At 39.6% G+C, this 24154-nt stretch overlaps 1 protein-coding gene across 9 annotated transcripts in view; it reads right to left on the bottom strand.

Moving 5' to 3' along the window:
- Positions 1-24154, bottom strand: part of FHIT (fragile histidine triad diadenosine triphosphatase) — a 1503390-nt gene that overhangs the window by 1340263 nt on the left and 138973 nt on the right. The window contains exon 3 of one of the 9 annotated variants that reach the window (XM_034956789.3): positions 23505-23556. The exons of the other annotated variants lie outside the window; for them this stretch is intronic. The gene's annotated coding sequence lies outside the window, so the exon portion shown is untranslated. The remainder of the gene's footprint in view (positions 1-23504; positions 23557-24154) is intronic. 9 annotated transcript variants of the gene reach the window in all.

A 24154-nucleotide genomic window follows, 5' to 3' on the forward strand; every position in this document is an offset into this window, starting at 1 on the left:
TTGTCACCCTTGTTAAAATCAACCGGAAAAATGTGAAGGTACCAAGTTATTTTATTGTCAGGCACCAAAAGAGTAAAAATTGATGACATCACTCCTTACAAAACCCCCAGAGCTTTCTGATTCTGCTGTTTATGCTTTCTCCTGCAACATCTCCATTTGGATCCTGCTGGAAACACTTTTCTTTCTGTCACTCACAATCTGTCAAGACAGCATTATCTTCTGTGGTTTAAAAACAGAAACTCCATTTAACTTCGTGGTTGATAAAGACATCTCGTTCACATCCCTTAACTAACAATAATTATTCTAATTTACCACATAAAGACAAGAAAAAAATATGCACTTAACATTTTGCAGCTGGTTTTGTATCAAGGAACACATGGAAGAGAAATGGTCCCACTCTTGCGATAAAAAAATAAGGTATTAAGTAAAAAATAGACCTAACATGAATGTATGCTTTTGGTACATCCTCCCTACATGCCAATCAGTGAAGCAATTAGGAGTTTGGGCTCTCAAAACATACTTGGATTCCAATCCTGGATTTGCCTCTTATGTAATCTAAGAAGGCAAGACACGTAACCTTCCTAAGTCTTCTTCATCTGTAAAATGGGAGCATATATCAATATCTACCTCATAAGATTAAATTAGATAATCAATCTATGTCAGCTGCTGTTACTACTGTTGTCCTCCTCCTACTCCTCCTCATCATCACCACTATCAACATCAAATCAACGTATTAGTTAAGGTTCTTTGGGGTCAAGCAACGCAGATCATCCTGCCTAACGTTAGCAAAATAGAAAAGAGATCTACTGCAAGTATACAGAATAGTGCCTAAAAAGCAAAGTAAAACTAAATGAAGCTTAGAACCAACAGGAGGCTGGGGGCAGTGGTTCACACCTGTAATCTCAGCACTTTGGGAGGCCGAGGCAGAGGGATCACTTGAGCCCAGGAGTTTGAGACCAGCCTGGACACCATGGCAAAACCCAGTCTCTACAAAAATTTAGCTGGGTGTAGTGGCACCCACCTGTAGTCCCAGTTACTAGGGAGGTTGAGATGGGAGAATTGTTTGAGTCTGGAAGGTTGAGGCTACAGTGACCCATGATCATGCCACTGTGCTCCAGCCTGGGCAACAGAGAGAGAACTTGTCTAAAAAAAAAAAGAAGCAACAGGAGTCAGGCTCCCAGGAATTCATGGTCAGTTAGTTCTTCAGGCTACTATCAGCAGGAAGAATCAGCAACAACCATTTTCCATCCTTGGGTCAATGTACTCAAGATTCAGAATCCCTGAAAAAAAAGAGTGGTGGGGTAGGGGTAGGGGGGTGGGGTTTGGGACTTGGGCACTGCCTTGGTCACATGACCACTGCTTGGCCTGGGGAAGGCAAGGTGTTTGACAGCTCCAATAATACTGTGTTTGGTGGAGAAGGCTATTCCCCAAGGGAAAAATCTACTTTATAACTCAAAGAAGAGGAGTACAGACACTGAGCAGGTACAAATACCAAGAATTATTTTTCTTACACCATTACATCCCAACGACCCACTACGTCAAGTTCAATTAAGTCTGCACCCTCTTCTCCATCATCCTTCCTATTTGGTAATTACTCTTTTAATACATGTTTTTAATTTTGAAGTTGTTGTTAAAACTCAATTTGAGAAAAGCAAAAAGGCCCCAGAGCTCTAAAGTATACATGCCCCTTAAAAAAAAAAAAAAAATATATATATATATATACTGCTTGCTGACAATAAATTATTTTGTTAAAAAACTTCCCTATTAGAATTTCCAGAAAATTTACTGTCTTTATGTTCAAGTTATTTAGTAGTAATCTGTGCTATTAAGAAGCACATAAAGCACCCATTGAAAAAGTTATCTGAAGATGATTTAGAGAAATAGTTTGTTCTCTTATAAAGAAATCTCTTTTATGTTTTAAGTTCAATAAGATGATATTTATGCTCATAAATTAGGGTCAAAGGCAACATTTTGTTTTGATAATTTTTTTGTGGATGATGATGTTTTAGTGAGAAAGGATTGACAATAAAAGCAAGAATGTAAGAATAATAAAAATAAATAATAACGAAATACATGACCTACAATTTCATTAAAATTTTCTTCCAGCTTACTAGCTGAACAAATCCCAAACAATGAAAATATACAGAGTCTGATTAATTTGAAGCCCTAAACAACTCTGTAGCTCAGTGAAAACATTTCTCATAAAGCCCAGGGCCCTGAGGGCACACAGAGCTAAGACAAATCCCAGTGTGGTCCACCCTTAGCAGCTGTGTGACTCTAAGCAACTTACTAATCTGCCAAAATACCCAGGTCTCGCCTCATCTGTAAATGAAGTAAACAACGTGGTGGGATGTTTTGAGGACTTGATATAATGCATGGAAGGGTCTTGACACTTTTTCTGGCAAACAATGAGCACACAACGATAAACGTTTATAATTCTATGCATGGAGAGAGAGAGAGAGAGACTGAGAAAGCATACAAAAGAGCAAGAAAGCAGTAGTTCTCAACAGGGAGTGATTTTTGCTCACTAGAGGACATTTGGCAAGGTCTGGAGACATCTGTGATTGTCAAAACCTGGAGGGTAGAGGGTGCTTCTGGCATCCAGTGGGTAGAGGCCAGGCATGCTGCTTACAGGGAAGCTCTTACAATACAGATGACAAGCCCCCACAACAGAATTATCCAAGCCAAAATGCCAATAATGCCAAGGTTGAGAAACAGAAAGAGATTGAGAAAGAGAAAGCAATGTGATGTAATGCAGAACCTGTAACAGATTTGGAAGGAAAGGTACATTCAAAGCCGGGATAGGAAAGTAGATCAGAGCAGATTTGAAATTAGATTGACAGGCATCTGCCACAAGTAAGCTATTGAGGAAGTGCTCTGAGCCTGAGCATTCTCATTTGAACAATGGGCATAATATGTAACATCACCTACCTCAAAAAGTTGTTAGCAGGCATGATATTCACCCCTGACCAAATCATTACAGATGCCCACTGCGTATAACCAGTAGGACTTCACCAGTGTGTATACCCACTGTCAACCCTAAGAGTTAGGTACACGTAATAAATAAATGGTTACTAGTCTTGTTATATATTAGACCAACAGCCAGGTTTGAAGTTTGACTCTGCTACACTGGAAATACTTGAAAGGGTTTGTTAATATCAGCAAGAATTAGTGCCCTCATAAGGAAGTAAACAGCAACTAGACTCCAAGTTCAAATGAGTTTTCCCTGTAGGTTAGGTGTCCTCAACTTGGGATCCTTAAAACCTCTGAAATTAAAAAGAAAAAATTACACATATGCACATATATACATGTATGAATGCAACCAAGTGTGTGTGTGTGTGTGTGTGTGTGTGTGTGTGTGTGTGTGTATGTGTATTTTTCTCTGAAGAGGGGTCCAAAAATGGTGATGCATCACTGGGTTAGAGGTATACAGTTTTCAATATAAAGTAATAACCCAGGATGCCGTAGAGTTTCTGAAGATATCATTGTAATGTGAAGGAGACAGTATTTGGAAATAGTTATGAACTCAGATCTGGGAGTTTGAATTCTGCCTCTGCCACTTACTGTCTGTGCAACCTTGGATAACTGACAGAACAATAACTTCTTGGCGTCTCACATGCAAAGGTGGAATGCTCATAATATCCACCTAAGAAGAATCTTAGAGCAATAAAATTAGACAATTCCCATATGGTATTCAGCACAGTACTCAACACATAGTATAGAAGTCCCTGGTTATCCGCAGGACAGATGCTTCAAGATCCCCAGTGGAGGCCTGAAACCAAACAGTACTATGTTTCTCCTACACATGCATACCTATGAAAAAGTTTAATTTATAAATTAGGCAGAGTAAGATATTGACAATGATAGCTAATGATAAAATAGAGCAATTATAACACTATGCCAGCATTACTACTCTTGTGCTTGGGCCATTATTAAGTAAAACAAGGGTTCCCTGAACACAAGCACCATGATACCATGACAGTTAATCTGATAACTGAGATAATGATTAAGTGATGAATGGACAGGGAGCATCTACAGTGCATATGCTGGACAAAGGGATGATTCACTTCCTCACAATGGAGCGAGACAGCATGAGATTCCATCATGCTACTTAGGACGTTGTGCAATTTAAAATTTATACATTGTTTATTTCTGGAATTTTGTAGTTAATATTTTTGGACCACAGTTGACCATGGTTAACTGAAACCACAGAAAGCAAAACCATGAATAAGGGGAGACCACTGTATGTGAGGACTAAGAATTAGATACTGCAATGGAAGTATTTGCAAAGACTATTATATTCAGATGGTGGTGAAGGTTTGAGCCTTCTCTAACTACGTATGGCACACACTATCAGAAAAATGGCAGGGATTCATCAATTATTCTGTCCATTTACTACTAGTTCAGCCAGAGGATCCACTAATTCTGAGACATGCCTTGTATAATAATATCTATACAATGTTGAAAAGTGGACAGAAGTAGCTGTGAATCTGGTCACAAAACCTCTTTTTATACAAGAAAGCCTCATTCAAACTTTCTCCTCTGACACATTTCCCGGGACCCCCTCTGGGATTTCCACAAACATGATGTTGTGCTTGACTGTGCATTACTATGGAACAATTCTAAGCCTGTCTCACCTACATATGAGATACAGACTCCGCAAGGGCCTTTTCAATCTCCTTCATTCCTCTCAGAACCTGTGCAAACAGGATTTTATGCACAGGTAACCCAAATAAAGCAGGGTTGCCTCGAGACTTGCATCTGCCCAACAACATACCCACAAAGAATGACTCTGTAGGCATTTGCCAGTGCATTGCACAGCAGCACAACCTAAAATTCTTCCTCACCCATCCATTGCCCCAACCTTAAAGCATCTGCTTTAAAAAAAAAAAAATTTGTCTTTCCCTATCTCTCATTCTAACCTATCCCCACCCAGGATGCCCTCAGTGCCATTCTGCTTTTTCGCTGCCACCACATTTACTGTGCTCATGACACCTGTCCCCTCTCTTCAGGGTATCACTCCTGCAAGGCAGAGAGCCTGGCCTGAATACCTTTCTTCTGGAAGCAGCCCTCTAGAATTCTGGGTAACAGATTCGCTATCTTGTTCTATAGAGAAGCTCATTACAAGAAATGCCTCCATTCCTGGCTCAACGCTCACGTAACCTTCTTCTAGAGGCCACAGGGAGATGATCTTCCAAGTTTCTCTTACCCTAGAATAGTAGTGAAGAAACAAGGACCTCATCTGCACTCTACCTGACTTGCAGGGCAAAGTCAGTATTAATCAGAGGTGCCCTTTTTGCTACTGACAGACAAAGTAGATGCACTCATAACCAAGAGCTTTTCACCAAACCCTCAAGGCTTTAAATCTTTCTCAAACTGCAATTTGCAAAGAAACACCCTAAATGATGCTGTGCAAGGAAGTTACAGCAGGCACAGAAGGATGGAGTAACATTTCACCATCTGCTTGTGATAATAATGCCTCTACCTTGCAAAGTGTCTAATTGATTGTGTGACACAGGCACAAAGTTCCTGCCACAATTTCGCCAACAAAAGTTATTCCTAAATTGTACCCTCACAGACGGAGAGTGCTAAGGTCAGTGGTCCTAAGGACCAATTTTGAGCATATCAGCTTTCTGGTGGCAGAATGATAAGAGTCCTGGGACACAGTTAGGCAAGATTGAACCAACTCACTCTATAATAGTTGCTTCAAGCAATGTCCAGCCGGAGACACAGAGAACAGAGAGGTAGGGAATGGATCTAGGGCAGTGTTTTCCACTGGTGGAATGGAAAATGCCTTAAGGTAATATGGATGAACAACTGTCTGGGTTTCCTGTGGAGGAAGCCTGGGCTGCTTTACACTCTACGGTGTTGAGCCAGAAGGCTTTATTCTGGTACAGCCACCTCATTGATAGTGAGGTAGCAATGCCTGACAAAAGTAGATGTTCATGCTTTGTGCTAGAAGAGCATAGACTTAGCCAGATGCCATCTTTTTCTAAATTGGCAGCACTCAGGCCTCAACTGAAGGGGTTGGGAAAAGTGAGCTGGAAAAAAGAGGCCGGGAGCGGCAGCTCACACCTGTAATCCCAGCACTTTGGGAGGCCAAGGCAGGTGCAACACCTGAGGTCAGGAGTTCAAGACCAGCCTGGCCAACATGGTGAAACCCCGTCTCTACTACAAAAATTACAGCCAGCTACGCCGAAGGCTGAGGCAGGAGAATCGATCAAACCTGGGAGGGGGAGGCTGCTGTGAACTGAGATTGCACCAATGCACTTCAGCCTAGGCAACAGAGTGAGACTCAATCTCAAAAAAAAAAAAAAAAAAAAAAAAAAAAAAGACGGGGGCGATTCCAAGATGGCCGAATAGGAACAGCTCCAGTCTGTAGCTCCCAGCGTGAGCGACGCAGAAGATGGATGATTTCTGTATTTCCAACTGAGGTATCGGGTTCATCTCACTGGGGCATGTCAGACAATGGGTGCAGGACAGTGGGTGCAGTCCACCCAGCGAGAGCCGAAGCAGGGCAAGGCATCGCCTCACCCGGGAAGCACAAACATGTACCACATGTTCTTTATCCAGTCTATCATTGATGGGCATTTAGATTGATTCCATGTCTTTGCTATTGTAAATACTGCTGCAATGAATATACACATGCATGTGTCTTTATAATAGAATGATTTATATTCCTTTGGGTATATAAATACCCAGCAATGGGATTGCTGGGTTGAATGGTAGTTCTGCTTTTAGGTCTTTAAGGAATCGTCACAATGTCTTCCACAATGGTTGAACTAATTTACACTCCCACCAACAGTGCATAAGCATTCCTTTTTTTCCACACCCTGACCAGCATCTGCTACTTTTTGACTTTTTAATAATAGCCATTTTGACTGGTGTGAGACTGTATCTCATTGTGGTTTTGATTTGCATTTCTCTAATGATCAGTGATGTTGAGCTTTTTTTTCAGATTTTTGTTGGCCACATGTATGTCTTCTTTTGAAACGTGTTTGTTCATGTCCTTTGCCCACTTTTTAATGGGGTTGTTTTTCTCTTGTAAATTTGTTTAAGTTCTTCATATATGCTGGATATTAGACCTTTCTTAGACGCATAGTTTGCAAAAATTTTCTCCCATTCTGTCGGTTGTCTATTCACTCTGTTGGTAGTTTCCTTTACTGTGCAGAAGCTCCTTAGTTTAGTTAGATCTCATTTGTCAATTTTTGCTTTTGTTGCAATTACTTTTAGCATGTTTGTCATTAAATCTTTGCCTGTTCCTATGTCCTTAATGGTATTGCCTAGTTGATTTCCAGGGTTTTTATAGTTTGGGGTTTTACATTTAAGTCTTTAAGCTATCTCGAGTTAATTTTTGTATATGATATAAGGAAGGGGTTCAGTTTTAATCTTCTGCATATGGCTAGCAGCTTAACCCAGTACCATTTATTGAATAGGGAATCCTTTCCCCATTGCTTGTTTTTGTCAGGTTTATCGAAGATCAGATGGTTGTAGGTGTACAGCCTTATTTCTGGGTTCTCTAATCTGTTCCATTGGGCTATGTGTTTGTCTTTGTACCAGAACCATGCTGTTTTGGTCACTGTAGCCTGGTAGTACAGTTTGAAATTGGGTAGCATGATGCCTCCAGTTTTGTTCTTTTAGCTTGGGATTGCCTTGGCTCTTGGGCTCTTTTCTGCTTCCATATGAATTTTAAAATAGTTTGTTTCTAGTTCTGTGAAGAATCTCAATGGTAGATTAATAGGAATAACACTGAATTTCTATAAACTCTTTTGGGCCATATGGCCATTTGTATGATATTTATTCTTCCTATCCATGAGCATGGAATGTTTTTCCATTTGTTTGTGTCATCTCTGATTTCTTTGAGCAGAATTTTGTAGTTCCCCTTGTGGAGATCTTTCACTTCCCTAGTTTGCTGGATTCCTAGGTATTTTATTCTTTTGTGGCAATTATGAATGTGACTATGTTCCTGATTTGGCTCTCGGCTTGACTATTGTTGGTATACAGGAATGTTTGTGATTTTTGCACATGGATTTTGCATCCTGAGACTTTGCTGAAGTTGTTTATAAGCTTAAGAAGCTTTTAGGCTGAGACGATGGGGTTTTCTAGATATAAGATTATGTCACCTGCATTTGAATGCGCTTTATTTCTTTATCTTGCCTGATTGCCCTGGCCAGGACTTCTAACACTATGTTGAATGGACGTGGTGAGAGAGGGCATCCTTGTCTTATGCTGATTTTCAGTGGGAATGCTTCCAGTTTTGCCCATTTAGTATGATGTTGGCTGTCTGTTTGCCATAGGTGGCTCTTATTATTTTGAGGTATGTTCCTCCAATAAGGAGTTTAGTGAGAGTTTTTTAACATAAATGGGTGTTAAATTTTATCAAAAGCCTTTTCTACATCTATTGAGATAATCATGCAGTTTTTGTCTTTAGTTATGTTTATGTGATGAATAACATTTATGGATTTGCATATGTTGAACTAACTTTGCATCCCAGGGATAAAGGTTACTTAATCACGGGGAGTAAGCTTTTTGATGTGCTGCTGGATTCGGTTTGCTAGCATTAGGTCAAAGATTTTTGCATCAATATTCATCAAGGATATTGGCCTGTAGTTTTTTTTTGTTGTATCTCTGTCAGGTTTTGTTATCAGGATGCTGCTGGCCTCATAGAATGAGTTAGGGAGGAGTCCCTCCTCAATTTTTTGGAAGAGCTTCAGCAGGAATGCTACCAGCTCTTCTCTGTACATCTGGTAAAATTTAGCTGTGAATCCGTCTGGTCCTGGGCTTTTTTTGGTTGGTAGGCTATTTATTATTGTCTAAATTTCAGAGCTCCCTATTGGTCTGTTCTAGGTTTCAGTTTCTTCCTGATTCAGTCTTGGGTGGGTGAACGTGTCTAGGAATTTATTCATTTCTTCTAGATTTTCTAGCTTATCTGCATAGAGGTGTTTATAATATACTCTGATAGTTATTTGTATTTCGGTGGGGTCAGTGATAATATCCTCCTTGTGATTTCTGATTGTGCTTATTTGAATCTTCTCTCTTTTCTTCTTTATTAGTCTAGCTAGTGGTCTATTTTATTATTAATAATTCTTTCAAAAAACAGCTCTGGATTCCTTGATCTTTTTTTATCCAAGTAATTGAACAATTCTACAAGTATTAAATTTTACACCAGGAATGTAGGAAGGTTCCTGAATCCTTGCTGATGCTTGTTATTGTTGTCTGGTTTAGTGGGTGTGAAGTGGTGTTATATTGTGGTTTTGATTTCTATTTCCCTAATGACAGATAACGCTGAGCATCTTTTCTTTTTTTTATTATATTTTAAGTTATAGGGTACATGTGCACAATGTGCAGGTTTGATACATAGGTATACATGTGCCATGTTGGTTTGCTGCACCCATCAACTCATCATGTACATTAGGTATTTCTCCTAATGCTATCCCTCCCCCAGCCCCACACCCCCTGACAGGACCCAGTGTGTGATGTTCCCTGCCCTGTGTCCAAATGATCTCATTGTTCAATTCCCACCTATGAGTGAGAACATGCAGTGTCTGGTTTTCTGTCCTTGTAATAGTTTGCTGAGAATGACAGTTTCCAGCTTCATCCATGTCCCTACAAAGGACATGAAATTATCCTTTTTTATGGCTGCATAGTATTCCATGGTGTATATGTGCCACATTTTCCTTATCCAGCCTATCATTGATGGGCATTTGGGTTGGTTCAAAGTCTTTGCTATTGTGAATAGTGCCACAATACACATACGTGTGTATATGTCTTTATAGTAGCATGATTTATAATCCTTTGGGTATATACCCAGTAATGGGATTGCTGGGTCAAATGGTAATTCTAGTTCTAGATAATTGAGGAATTGCCACACTGTCTTCCACATTGGTTGAACTAATTTACACTCCCACCAATAGTGTAAAAGCGTTTCTATTTCTCCACATCCTTTCCAGCATCTGTTGTTCCTGACTTTTTAATAATTGCCATTCTAACTGGCATAAGATCGTATCTCATCGTGGTTTTGATTTGCATTTTTCTAACGACCAGTGATGATGAGCATTTTTTCATGTGTCTGCTGACTGCACAGATGTCTTCTTTTGAGAAGTGTCTGTTCATATCCTTTGCCCACTTTTTGATGGGTTTGTTTGGCTTTTCTTGTAAATTTGTTTGAGTTCTTTGTAGATTCTGGATATTAGCCCTTTGTCAGATGAATAGATTGCAAAAAATTTCCCCCATTCTACAGGTTGCTGGTTTACTCTGAAGGTAGTTTTTTTTGCTGTGCAGAAGCACTTTAGTTTAATTAGATCGCATTTGTCAATTTTGGCTTTTGTTGCCATTGCTTTTGGTGTTTTAGTCATGAAACTCTTTGCCCATGCCTATGACCTGAATACTATCGCCTAGGTTTTCTTCTAGGGTTTTTATGGTTTTAGGTCTAACATTTAAGTCTTTAATCCATCTTGAATTAATTTTTGTATAAGGTGTAAGGAAGGGATCCAGTTTCAGCTTTCTACATATGGCTAGCCAGTTTTCCCAGCACCATTTATTAAATAGGGAATCCTTTCCCCATTTCTTGATTTTGTCAGGTGTGTCAAAGATCAGATGGTTGTAGATGTGTGGTGTTATTTCTGGGGCTCTGTTCTATTCCGTTGGTCTATCTCTCCGTTTTGGTGCCAGTACCGTGATGTTTTGGTTACTGCAGTCTTGTAGTATAGTTTGAAGTCTGGTAGCGGGATGCCTCCAGCTTTGTTCTTTTGCTTAGGATTGTCTTGGCAATGCAGGCTCTTTTTTGGTTCCATATGAACTTTAGTTTTTTCCAATTCTATGAAGAAAGTCACTGGTAGCTTGATGGGGATGGCATTGAATCTATAAATTACTTTGGGCAGGATGGGCATTTTAATGGTATTGATTCTTCCTATCCATGAGCATGGAATATTCTTCCATTTGTTTGTGTCCCCTTTTATTTCGTTGAGCAGTGGTTGGTAGTTCTCCTTGAAGAGGTAATTCACATCCCTTGTAAGCTGGATTCCTAGGTATTTTATTCTCTTCGTAGCAATTGTGAATGGGAGTTCACTTATGATTTAGCTCTCTGTTTGTCTGATAATGGTGTGTAGGAATGCTTGTGATTTTTGCGCATTGATTTTCTATCCTGAGACTTTGCTGAAGTTGCTTATCAGCTTAAGGAGATTTTGAGCTGAGACAATGGGGTTTTCTAAACATACAATCATGTCATCTGCAAACAGGGACAATTGGACTTCCTCATTTCCTAATCAAATACCCTTTATTTCTTTATCTTGCCTTATTGCCCTGGCCAGAACTTCCAACACTATATTGAATAGGAGTGGTGAGAGAGGGCATCCTTGTCTTGTGCCAGTTTTCAAAGGGAATGCTTCCAGTTTTTATCCATTCAGTATGATATTGGCTGCGGGTTTGTCATAAATAGTTCTTATTATTTTGAGATACGTTCCATTAATACCTAGTTTATTCAGAGTTTTTAGCATGAAGGGCTGTTGAATTTTGTCAAAGACCTTTTCTGCATCTACTGAGATAATCATGTGGTTTTTGTCTTTGGTTCTGTTTATGTGATGGATTACGTTTATTGATCTGCGTATGTTGAACCAGCCTTACATCCTAGGGTGAAGCCGACTTGATCATGGTGGATAGGCTTTTTGATGTGTTGATGGATTTGGTTTGCCAGTATTTTATTGAGGATTTCTGCATCGATGTTCATCAGGGATATTGGTCTAAAATTGTCTTTTTTTGTTGTGTCTCTGCCAGGCTTTGGTATCAGGATGATGTTGGCCTCATAAAATGAGTTAGGGAGGATTCCCTCTTTTTCTATTGAATGGAATAGTTGCAGAAGGAATGGTACCAGCTCCTCTTTGTATCTCTGGTAGAATTTGGCTGTGAATCTTTCTAGTCCTGGACTTTTTTGGTTGGTAGGCTATTAATTATTGCCTTAATTTCAGAGCCTGTTATTGGTGTATTTGGAGATTCAACTTTTTCCTGGTTTAGTCTTGGGAGGGTGTATGTGTCCAGGAATTTATCCATTTCTTCTAGATTTTCTAGTTTATTTGCATAGAGGTGTTTATAGTACTCTCTGATGGTAGTTTGTATTTCTGTGGGATCGGTGGTGATATCCCCTTTATCATTTTTTATTGCATCTATTTGATTCTCCTCTCTTTTCTTCTTTATTAGTCTTGCTAGTGGTCTATCAATTTTGTTGATCTTCTCAAAAAACCAGCTCCTGGATTCATTGATTTTTTGAAGGGCTTTTTGTGTCTCTATCTCTTTCAGTTCTGCTCTGATCTTCGTTATTTCTTGCCTTCTGCCAGCTTTTGAATGTGTTTGCTCTTGCTTCTCTAGTTCTTTTAATTGTGATGTTAGGGTGTCAATTTTATATCTTTCCTGCTTTGTGTTGTGGGCATTTAGTGCTATAAATTTCACTCTACACACTGCTTTAAATGTGTCCCAGAGATTCTGCTACATTGTGTCTTTGTTCTCATTGGTTTCAAAGAACATCTTTATTTCTGCCTTCATTTCATTATTTACCCAGTAGTCATTCAGGAGCTGGTTGTTCAGTTTCCATGTGGTTGTGCAGCTTTCAGTGAGTTTCTTAATCCTGAGTTCTAATTTGATTGCACTGTGGTCTGAGAGACAGTTTGCTGTGATTCCTTTTCTTTTACCTTTGCTGAGGAGTGCTTTACTTCCAACTTTGTGGTCAATTTTAGAATACATGCAATGTGGTGCTGAGAAGAATGTATATTCTGTTGATTTGGAGTGGAGAGTTCTGTAGATGTCTATTAGGTCTGCTTGTTGCAGAGCTGAGTTCAGGTCCTGGATATCCTTGTTAACCTTCCATCTCATTGATCTGTCTAATATTGACAGTGGGGTGTTAAAGTCTCCCATTATTATTGTGTGGGAGTCCATGTCTCTTTGTAGGTCTCTGAGGACTTGCTTTATGAATCTGGGTGCTCCTGTATTGGGTGCATATATATTTAGGAGAGTTAGCTCTTCTTGTTGAATTGATTCCTTTGCCATTATGTAATGGCTTTCTTTGTCTCTTTTGATCTTTGTTGGTTTAAAGTCTGTTTTATCAGAGACTAGGATTTCAACCCCTGCTTTTTTTTCTTTTTTTTTTTTCTTTCCATTTGTTTGGTAGATCTTCCTCCATCCCTTTATTTTAAGCCTATGTGTGTCTTTGCACATGAGATGGGTCTCCTGAATACAGCACACTGATGAGTCTTGGCTCTTTATCCAATTTTCCCGTCTGTGTCTTTTAATTGGGGCATTTAGTCCATTTACATTTAAGGTTAGTATTGATAATTGTGGATTTGATCCCGTCATCATGATGTTAGCTGGTTATTTTGCCGACTTGTTTATGTGGTTGTTTTATAGTGTCACTGGTCTGTATACTTCACCATGTTTTTTAGTGGCTGGTAGCCATCCATTCTTCCCATATTTAGTGCTTCCTTCAGGAGATCTTGTAAGGCAGGTCTGTTGGTAGTGAATTCTCTCAGCATTTGCTTGTCTGAAAAGGATCTTATTTCTCCTTCATTTATGAAGCTTAGTTTGGCTGGATATGAAATTCTGGATTAGAATTTCTTTTCTTTAAAACTGTTGAACATTGGCCCCCAGTCTCTTCTGGCTTGTAGGGTTTCTGCTAAGAGGTCTGCTGTTACTCTGATGAACTTCCCTTTGTAGGTGAGCTGACCTTTCTCTCTAGCTGCCTTTAACATTTTTTCTGTCATTTCAACCATGGAGAATCTGACGATTATGTGTTTTGGGGATGATCTTCTTGTGAAGTATCTTACTAGGGTTCTCTGTATTTCCTAAATTTCAATGTTGGCCTGTCTAGCTAAGTTGGGGACATTCTCATGAATGATATCCTGAAATATGTTTTCCAAGTTGGTTCCATTCTCCCCATCTCTTTCAGAGATACCAATGAATCACAGATTTGGTCTCTTCACATAATCCCATATTTCTCAGAGGTTTTGTTCATTCTTTTTCATTCTTTTTTCTCTATTATCTGACTGTCTTGTTTCAGAAAGCCAGTCTTCAAGCTCTGAAATTGTTTCCTCTGCTTGGTCTATTCTACTATTAATACTTGTGATTGCATTATGAAATTACTATAGTGTATTTTTCAGCTCTATGAGGTCAATTACATTCTTTTCTATATTGTCTATTTTTTCTGTCACCTACTGAATTGTTTTATCATGATTTTTAGCTTCCTTGTATTGAGTTTCAATGTACTCCAATGTAGAATGATTTTCATTCCTATCCGTATTTTGAACTCTATTTCTGTTATTTCAGCCATCTCAACCTGGTTCAGAACCCTTACTGGAGAAGTGATGTGATTGTCTGGAGAAAAGAAGGCACTCTGGTTTTTTGAGTTTTCAGGATTCTTGTGCTGATTCTCTCTCATCTTTGTGGGCTTGTCTACCTTTAATCTTTGAGGTTGCTGACCTTTGGATGCTTTTTTTTCTTTTAACCTCTTTGATGACCTTGAGGGTTTCATTGTGGTACAAGATGGATTTGCCCCACTGGCTTCGTTTCTGGAAAATTTTAGGGGGCCAACACTCAGCTTCCAACTCATGGACTGTGTGCTGTAACTCTGGGGTACTTGTATTGTTGTAATTTTAAAACAGGAAATGGCATTGCTTTATTTTCACTAAATATATTATTACTTTCTATTTATGGTCAGTAATGCTGCTCTTACATTCATGGTGAGAGTCTGCAAATTCTGTTTGATATGTGAATATAAGTAAATAAAAGTGAGTGACTTTTTTAAATTAAAATAATAATAATAAAAAAAAAGTGGTCTGCATATTTGGCCCAAAGCAAAAAAGTCTGGGATCAACTCTCCCTGAACCCCAGCTCTTCCCATCCCAACCACCTATTTTTCCTCAAAAGCCTGGATTTGGGTGTGAAGGTTTTTAGATTCTCCTTTCTTCTTTACCCTTATACTCACTTGGGATCCTTCACAACCAGCCTATCAACATAATTTGGGAAAAGTTATTTGTGCATAAAAGGTCTGGTTCTTTCCTACTGGAGAATTGCAGAATAAACAAAACAAATGAATCAATTCAAAGACGCTTTCAGCCTCCAGCAACTGTTGCATTTTTACAATGGTAAAAGGCAGCCAAACCTCTCATTTGCCCAGAAGTTCTTTCTTTTTCCAATGGTTTTAAATGGCTCTAAAGAGAATGATCCAACTTAGGAGATAAAAGGCCAAGCCTCCTATATAGAGAGGTCTTAATGTTTTCTTTTCAGCTATGGAACCCCCTGATTATTAGCATTGTATCCTTGGACAAGTCACTGAGAGCCTGAATTTCTACACTTGACAAATGAGGACCTACTTCACAAGGGAGATAATGAGCATCAGGCACTTAGTTGAGGGTCAGGCACATATAAGGGCTTTAAAGAGCTATTACAATTATTATTATTTTGTTTGTTTGTTTTAATATATGTATACATTGTGAAATGATTGCCACAATCAAATTAATTATCATGTCCATTACTGCCCAGTTATGATTTGTGTGTGTGGTGAGAACACTTAAGATCTATTCTCTTAGCAATTTCAAGTGTACAATGCATTATTATTATTAACTATAGTTACCATGCTATAAAATAGATCTCCAGAACTTCCTCCGCTCTAATTAAAACTGTATGTTTTACCAGCATCTCCCTATTCCCCCACCTCCTCCCAGCCCTTGGCAACAACCATCATTCTACTCTCTGCTTCTATGAGCTTGGCTTTTTTAATTAATTAATTTTTTAATAGACAAATAAAAATTGTATATATTTATCAGGTACAACATATTTTAAAATATGTATGCATTGTTAAATGGCTACATTGAGTGAATTAACATATGCATTCATCACATCTTTTTGTTTGTTTGTTTGTTTGTTTTTTGAGATGGAGTCTCGCTCTGTCGCCCAGGCTGGAGTGAACTGGTGCATGTCAGCTCACTGCAACCTCCATCTCCTGGGTCCAAGTGATTCTTCTGCCTCAGCCTTCTGAATAGCTGGGACTACCAGCATGAGCCACCACGCCTGGCTAATTTTTGTATTTTTAGTAGAGATAGGGTTTCATCATATCGGACAGGCTGGTCTCAAACTCCTGACCTTGTGATCTGCCCACCTCGGCCTCCCAAAGTGCTGGGATTACAGGCATGAACCACCATGCCTGGCCCATCACATCATTTTTTATAGTGAGAACACATAAAATTTATTCTGTAGTGCTTTTCAAGAAAATAATACATTGTTATTAACCATAGTCATTATGTTGTACAATAGATCTCTTTAATTCATTCCTCCCATAACTGAAATTTTGTATCCTTTGACCAACAATTCTCCAACTGCCCACCCTCGGCGCCAACTCCTGGTAACCACCATTTTATTCTCTGCCTCTATGAGTTTGACTGTTTAAAATTTCGCATGTAAGTGAGATCATGCAGTATTTGTCTTTCTGTGCCTGGCTTATTTCACTTAGTATAATGTCCTCCAGTTTCACCAGTTTGTCTCCAATAACAGAATTCCCTTCTTTTGTTAAGGCTGAATAATTTTCCAGGGTGTATGTATATCACATTTTCTTTATCCATCATATATTGATGGACACTTAGGTTGATTCTGAATCTTAGCTATTATGAATAATGCTACAATAAACATGGGAGTGCAGATATCCTTAGAAGACTTATTTTATTTCCTTTGGATAACTACACACTAGTGGGATTCTGGAATCATATGGTTGTTCTAATTTTTGAGGAAGTTCATACTGTTTTCTATAATGGCTGTACTAATGTACATTCTCACCAACAGTGTACATGGGTTGCTTTTTCTCCACAGCTCAGCAACACTTATTATCTTTTGTCTTTCTGATAATAGCCTGATAAAGAAAAACTTCAGCCAAATTAAATTTAAAGGAGTTTAATTGAGCAATGAACAGTTTGTGAATCGGGCAGCCTTCTGAGCCAGAGCAGGCTCAGAGACTCCAGTGCAGCTGCATGGTAGAAGAAGATTTATGGACAGAAAAAGGAAAGTGATGTACAGAAAATGGAAGTAAAATACAGAAACAGCTGGATTGGTTGCAGCTGGGCGCTTGCCTTATTTGAACAGAGTTCAAACAGTTGGCTACATTTGATTGGCCAGAAGTCAGTGATTGGCACAAGGGTAGGCTATGGTTTGTTTATACCTCCGCTTGTTATAGTTCATGATGTACGGAAAAACCTTTAGGCTGAACTTAAAATATGTAAGGAGGCAGCTTAGGCTAAACTTGATCTAACAAACCATTCTAACAAGTGTGAGGTGACATTTTATTGTGACTTGAATTTATAGTCCCCTGATAATTAGGGATATTAAGCATTTTTTTCATATACTTGGCCATTCATATCTCTTCTTTTGAGAAATCTCTTATTATTATCATCTTCATTATCACTCTAATTATTAATAATGTTCACTAACCCATACAGCTACAGTGATTTTTGTTACTACAGGAGCTTTCTGCTTTCAAAAAAAAGTGCTGCTACCTTAAGTAATCATTTATCCTAACTCTAGGCTGCAACTTACTATTATTATTATTCATTCAACATTCACTCAACACTTACTTCCTAGAGCCACTGTTTGGACACTGGGGAAATAGCACTGAAGAACACAGAGCAAAGTCTTTGCCCTGTGGCTCACATTCTGGTGAAGCAGAGAAACAGTACACATAATAAATGAATGTTAATTACAGTATGTTTGGCAGTGATGAATGCTAGAGAAAAAATAGCCTATGACCTGGCAAAGGCATTACCCATTAAGGTAAAGGACCTATCTCCTAGAGCACTTGAGTTTTGTATCACATAATTCATCAAGGCCTTTAGATATTACAGTCTGATCTTTGGGCCAGTGGTCTCCCTGTGTCACAAGGCAAGCGGGCCTCAAGAAAGTAAAAAAGGAAAATATTTCCTCTATTTGCTATTGCCAAAACTTCCTCCAAGAGGGAAAGGATAGGACAAAAAGTATTTTGTGTTGGTGTGGCAGCCATAGCTAGGCTATCAAATACTATGCACATATGATATGCCACTCTCAGTCCCTATAATGGCAGATATGATTAAGGTTTCCTCTTTCCTGCTGAGCCCAGAACCAGCTTCACAAACTTTTTCAGCACAGTTCTCTGGGCAAGCAACTTTAGTGATTAAAGTTAGCCTAAAAGACTAAATCTATGTGCCATCATAGAGTGCAAAGTTAGGTTTAAATGTAAATATATCTAGCAAAGGTATCATACTGACTTAAAATCACACTAAGTCCTAAATGACTGGTCTTCTTCCAAGTGAACATTTTATTGCAGGTAGGGAATGGCTAAGAAGAAATGTTGTTAAGTGAATAGAGGGGAGGGGCAGAAGGCATGTATGAAGAAAAGGACAGGTTTTATAATCCCACCCACATTTGTATCTGAACATGTGTGTATGGCAAACACACCTGATAGCAATAACTTAAGCATACCCTAAGAATAACCCTGTATGGCAGATGCACTTGAATGTGGTTAGGTGTTCCAAGCTAAGAATCCAAGAATGGCCAACCCAGAGAGTTGTTCCTAATCTATAAGGAACATCTGAGCCCCTGGCCTGTCCAATGGAACATGGCTGTATAGGGAATCAAGGTCCTTTGTTTGGGGTTAAGTGAAGGTTGCCAGGTAGAGACTGTCACAGGGAGAGTGCTAAGTAAATATGCCATATAAACTGCATGTTTTTTGCAAGTTGCCTGGTTCTCCTGTCCAGCCCACTGCCACTGGACTCTCTCCCCTGTATGTAAGCCCCCAGTAAAAGCCCATGTCACGTTTCCTGTCTCTGGGTCTCTTCTTCAGCCTCTTGAACCTGGTGCCATCCCCACTGAAGTTGATAGGTGTTCAGCACAACAGTGTCATTAGGAATTTCTACAATGTCATAAGCAATGTCATAAGGCATTTCTACACACTCTCACTTGAAGGAACCACCTCCATTAGTGTACCTTAGTCTTTCACACAAACACATACCTGAGCCCACAAATAAAGTGCTCAAAAATAGTGGCTCTCTTCTTCTAGTGGCTCTCTTCTTCTAGTTGTTCAGGCCAAACACCTTGGAGTCCACCACCAAATCCTTTTAGGACAACCTTCAAAAGATTAACAGCCACTTCTTGCCATCCAACCATACCATCCATGATAATCCAACCATTTCTTGCCAGCTCTACCCTGACCTCCAAAATCAAGCCACCACCAAGTCTTGGCAAGAAGGGCTACAATAATTCCCCAACAGTCTCAGCTTCTGCCTGTGATCCTGGACTGTCTATCTCTACTTAGGAGCCTGCTAAAAGCTAAGTCAGGTAACATCCCTCCTCTGGCCAAAAACCTCTAGTACCTTCCTATCTCACCCAGAGTAAAGTCCCACAAGGTCCCTCACGCTCTTGTTCCCAACTGTCTCTCAGGCCGCTTTTCTCTTGCCCTGCTTTGTACTCTTCCTTCCAGCCCACAGGCCTCCATGCTTTCCTCAAACAGGCCCGCTATGTTTCCATCCCAAGACCTTTTCCCCTGCTGCTGCCTTTGCCTGGGAGACTTTTACTCCAAGGTGCCATATGGCTTCTTCCTTACTCCAGTCACATCTTCAATGTGGCCATGAGAGGCCCTGCTAGATCACTTGATCTAAAGCAGCACACAAGCCAGCCCCCAACTCCACCCTCTCCCTCTAATTCTCCTTACCTTGTTTGATAATTCCTCATGGCATTTATCACTTTCTAACCCAATATCCTTCCTTCCTTTCCTCCCTCCATTCCTTTTTTCCTTCTTTTCATCACTATCTGTCTTCCAATAGAAAATAAGCTCCATTTGCATAGGGGCATGGTCTGTTCTACTCATTCTTCTGCCTAGAATAGGATCTGGCCCAGAGCAGGCTGACCAACTCTTTACTAAAAACTCATCCATCACTGAGAACTAGCACCACACCATAGAAGGAAGAAGGCTCTGCATCTACAAAATACAGCTGCTTTGTTTGAGTGCTTTGAGCTCTGTCTCCTGTAACTGGGTGACAAAGGTCTAAACACATAATGATAGTGCTGGTGTGATAGAAAGTGAAAGTTCTTTACTCTTGAAAAAAAGCTAGATTTTATCAAGTGCTGGATTTGCTCAGTGGCATTTAGGTTTTACCGCTATAAAACAATATTCCTATTTCTTAAGTTCTTGCTAGGAAAAAAAGTAACTTTGATTTTTCAGTCTGAAACTCTCCAGCGCCCCTTAACTATGGCCCCTGAAACAAACATTTTATACCGAATTTTTGATAAAACACAATTTATTAAAATGCAGCTATTACATTAGTGCAGAATAAGCTATATACATTCTAAGATTTAGCATGCTGTCAAAAGGTTCCCTCATTGGAACTGATAGCTACCCCTAAAGCAGAGATGGTCTTGAGCATATCATTTACCCACTTTAAGCCTCGGTGCCTTTCATCTGTAAAATGAATGGCTACACCAGGCTCTCTCTAGAATTTATTCCAAATGATACATTCAGGCAGGCAGGCATGGGATCCAGTGGAAAAGACTTGGGATTTGGAGCTTGAGATCTGGCTCTGTCACTTACAAGCCACACTGAATCTCATTTTTTTTTCATCTATAAAACATTAACCACTGGAAATAACTACCTTGTCTATACCACCTTTTGGTATCTTAGGACATACATTTGGAGGATCACCAAGACAGGGCTGTGAGGACATCTATTTGGTTTCCCAGGATGAGCAGAGTACCTGACACACCACAGGCACTCACGTGCATTTGCTGCGTGGAGGAAAGAATATATGGACAAATAAAAAAACACTTCCACACCTCCCCAGCTGTTGTAAGGACTTACTAAAGCAATGCATGTTGAAAGAGCTTTTTAAATTCTAAAGTAATACAAATGATAATAATTACTGTGATAGATCTATTTCACATTTGCCCATTTCAGCCTTGGTTGTCATACTAATTTAATACCAACATGACTGGAACTGGAAAGAAACTAATATTGATTGAGGTCTTACTATATCCTAAGCAGATACATATGTACGTATGTGCACGTATATAATTTGAGTCTTCTACCTTTTTAACCAGGTGGGTGTCTTAATGTAGTTATAAGTTCTAGCCAGCAGAAGTCAGAAACTGAGTCAAAACTGAACTCACAAATCAGTCAACAGTTACTTAGCACTCAGTACTTGCCAGCCTCTATGCGTGGTGTTTTGCAGGCATGGGCACATTCAATTTTTCAACAGCCTTTGAGGTAACCACAGATACCCCTTTTTATAGATCAGGAAACACAGACTCAGAGCAGTTAAGTAACTTGCTTCAAGTTAACAGCTAGGAGGTGGCAGGGCCAAAATTTCACTGTCTGACTTCAAAGTCCATGCCCTTAAGCAGTATATATTATGCAGTACATTCATGTAAGCTTATCACTGAAGGTATGCGGAATAATTCTGGTGCTTTTATTTTTGTTCAATAAAAAGCTGCTTTAGCACTCTATCACCACTGCCTTAATTTTTTTTTTTTTCTAAAATGAAAATCTGTGCCTGGGAATATGGGTATAACTAAAAATGGGACAGGAGACCACCCCCAGAAAGACAGGTGGCCCCAGTTTCAAGTTCTTATTTCTCACATTGGCCCTTCTGGTGTGTCCCAGCTGTATTGTCATAACCTATAGGGAAGTTCCGCAGTCAGGAAGGCCAATGACAATATATTTCCCCTGACAACACCCTGGTCCCTTTCTGAGTTATTCAATGACAATTGAAATATTTTCTTTTCCTTTTCAGGGCAAACATGTCCACTTCAGTCATTATGAGCATCAGCTGTTCTGATTTGCAAGCAGTTCCTAATTGAGTAGGACTAGTGAATGCTGTGAGATATGAAATGTCTTGCTGCTAAATTGCACACAGGCTGAAAGCAATAAGAATTTGTTTAGCTATGCATAGCGCTTTATATTCAGGGACCAGTGGTTATGGAGACACTAAAACCAGTCATCATTAGGACAATCCTATCTTGGCTACCAGAGAATGAAGATCCCCACACAGAGCTACCTGAACAGACTAACGGTCAAGAGGCTGATGAGGCATTAATGAGACCATGAATCAAAATTTACCAAACAAACAGTGCCCCCAAGGCTTCTAGTTGTTTCTGTTTGACTTTATCTTGGAACTAACTATGGAACAAGATGGCTGTGTTTAGATGTCTTCATTCATGGCCTATCTTTGAACACTGTGTGTGTTTATTTGTTTGTTTGTTTGTTTGAGACAGAGTCTTTCTCTCTTATCTGGGCTGGAGTGCAGTGGTATGATCATGGCTTACTGCTGCCTTGACTTCCCAAGCTCAAGAGATCCTCCCACCTCAGCATCCCAAGTAACTGGGACTATAGGCGTGCACCACCAAGGCTGCCTAATGTTTTTATTTTTAATTTTTGTAGAGATGGGGTCTCACTGTGTTGCCCAGGCTGCTCTCAAACTCCTGGGCTCAAGTGATCTTGCCACCTGGGCATCCCAAAGTGCTGGAATTATAGGTATGAGCCACCATGTCTGGCATCTTTGAACAATTCTTCCAAGCAACTATTTTGACTTCATTTCTTTCTAGGAAAAATAAATAAACAAGATCATAGAGTTATATTATACAATATAAAATCCAAATACTGACAAAAGTCAACCATATTAGTCACTTTCCACTAAATAAAGTTGTGTCTATGGTTCTTTCTCTGGGAAAATTCACCGTGTAGTAACTATCATTTACTTAGTATGTGCTAAGCACCACGCTGAGAGCTTTGTTCCTAACTCTTAGTTAGGTTACCTTAGAAAGCCCCCCACACCTGGGTTATTTCCTAGTTCTGTGTTCTAGGTACCTCTCTGTCATTAAGCTTACCACAAACTCATTTGTGTATTTGACGTCTCTCTTGAATTGAACTGTAAGCGTCACTAGAGCCAGGACCATGTCTATCTTTGCCCCCATTGTAACCCCAGCCTCTAACATAACACATGATATACAGCGGATGTTTGATAAACATTTGAGGAATAAATGAAGGAAGCAAGTCGAAGAAACACCCCTGGGTTGCTATCGCTGTAAGCAGTAGAAGTTGCGTTTGAATTCAGACTCCAAAGCCTGTGTTCCTCACCTGCAGCACACGGTCTCTGTCTGAGCTGAATAGTCTGTTGCATCAAAACACATCAAACAGGAAATAAACAAGAGCAACTATTATTACCATGGTCCCATACAGCCACTAGAGAGCAAAAGGGGTTTCTCTATGACTATTGAGGTACATTAAGGACTCATTACAGAATAAACACTACTGGGCACAAAAGCATATGAGAAAAGTTTTAGGAGTACAATGAAATCATGCCCAATCTTTCCTCAGGGTCCCTTTCCATTTTCTATTTATATTGTTTCCAGTTTATTATTATTATAACTGAACATTTAGAACCCAAGGGATGTTGGCCAGTGGAGCTACAGAATTCTCAGTCCTCTGAGGAATGTAGCAACTAGTGTTTTCTTACCTGGCTTTTAGGAGCAAAAGGAGAAAACAAATGTGCATCCCTGAGCTGTTGTCTAGAATATAAAAAAGATGCTATTATTAATAACATTTTGTCTTATTAACATTTGTCCTACTGTGATTTATTGGCAGCCAGAAGCCCAAGCTTTAGGATTAGTCAGACCTGAATTGAGCCACTTAGTTCTTGTCAGGCCTCCACCAAGTTATGTAACCTCAACCTCTTTCTTCATGCATAAAATAGGATTAGTAATACTATCTACTTCACATAAGTGCTTGGCATAGAATCTGGCACAGAGGGGGAAAAAAAACAGTCATTGGTGCTTATTTTCATCAGCTTCCTCCTAATTATTATTTAGTCAGCTGTGAGTAAAAAGAACCTAGCGTTGGCCATGGAACCTGGAAATATGACCTTTGATCCTGTCCTGTTAATGCAATTGTAGTGAGTGAATTTTTTTTTAGGTGTTCCCATCCCCGAGCAGTCCCTCCCTCTCTCAAGGACCCGGTGGACTTCCTGGTCTTGGCAAAGTATGCAACACACATTTACCTTTATCCTGCCAGGGAAGTGAAGGTTTGAGACCATTAAGCTGGGGGCTTCCCACCTACAGTAGCTCCCCAATGCTTCCAATACAAAGTTTAAACTCCTTTGCTTGCCAC

Source organism: Pan paniscus, chromosome 2 (assembly GCF_029289425.2).
Source record: "Pan paniscus chromosome 2, NHGRI_mPanPan1-v2.0_pri, whole genome shotgun sequence".
In the NCBI taxonomy this organism is placed as follows: domain Eukaryota; kingdom Metazoa; phylum Chordata; class Mammalia; order Primates; family Hominidae; genus Pan; species Pan paniscus.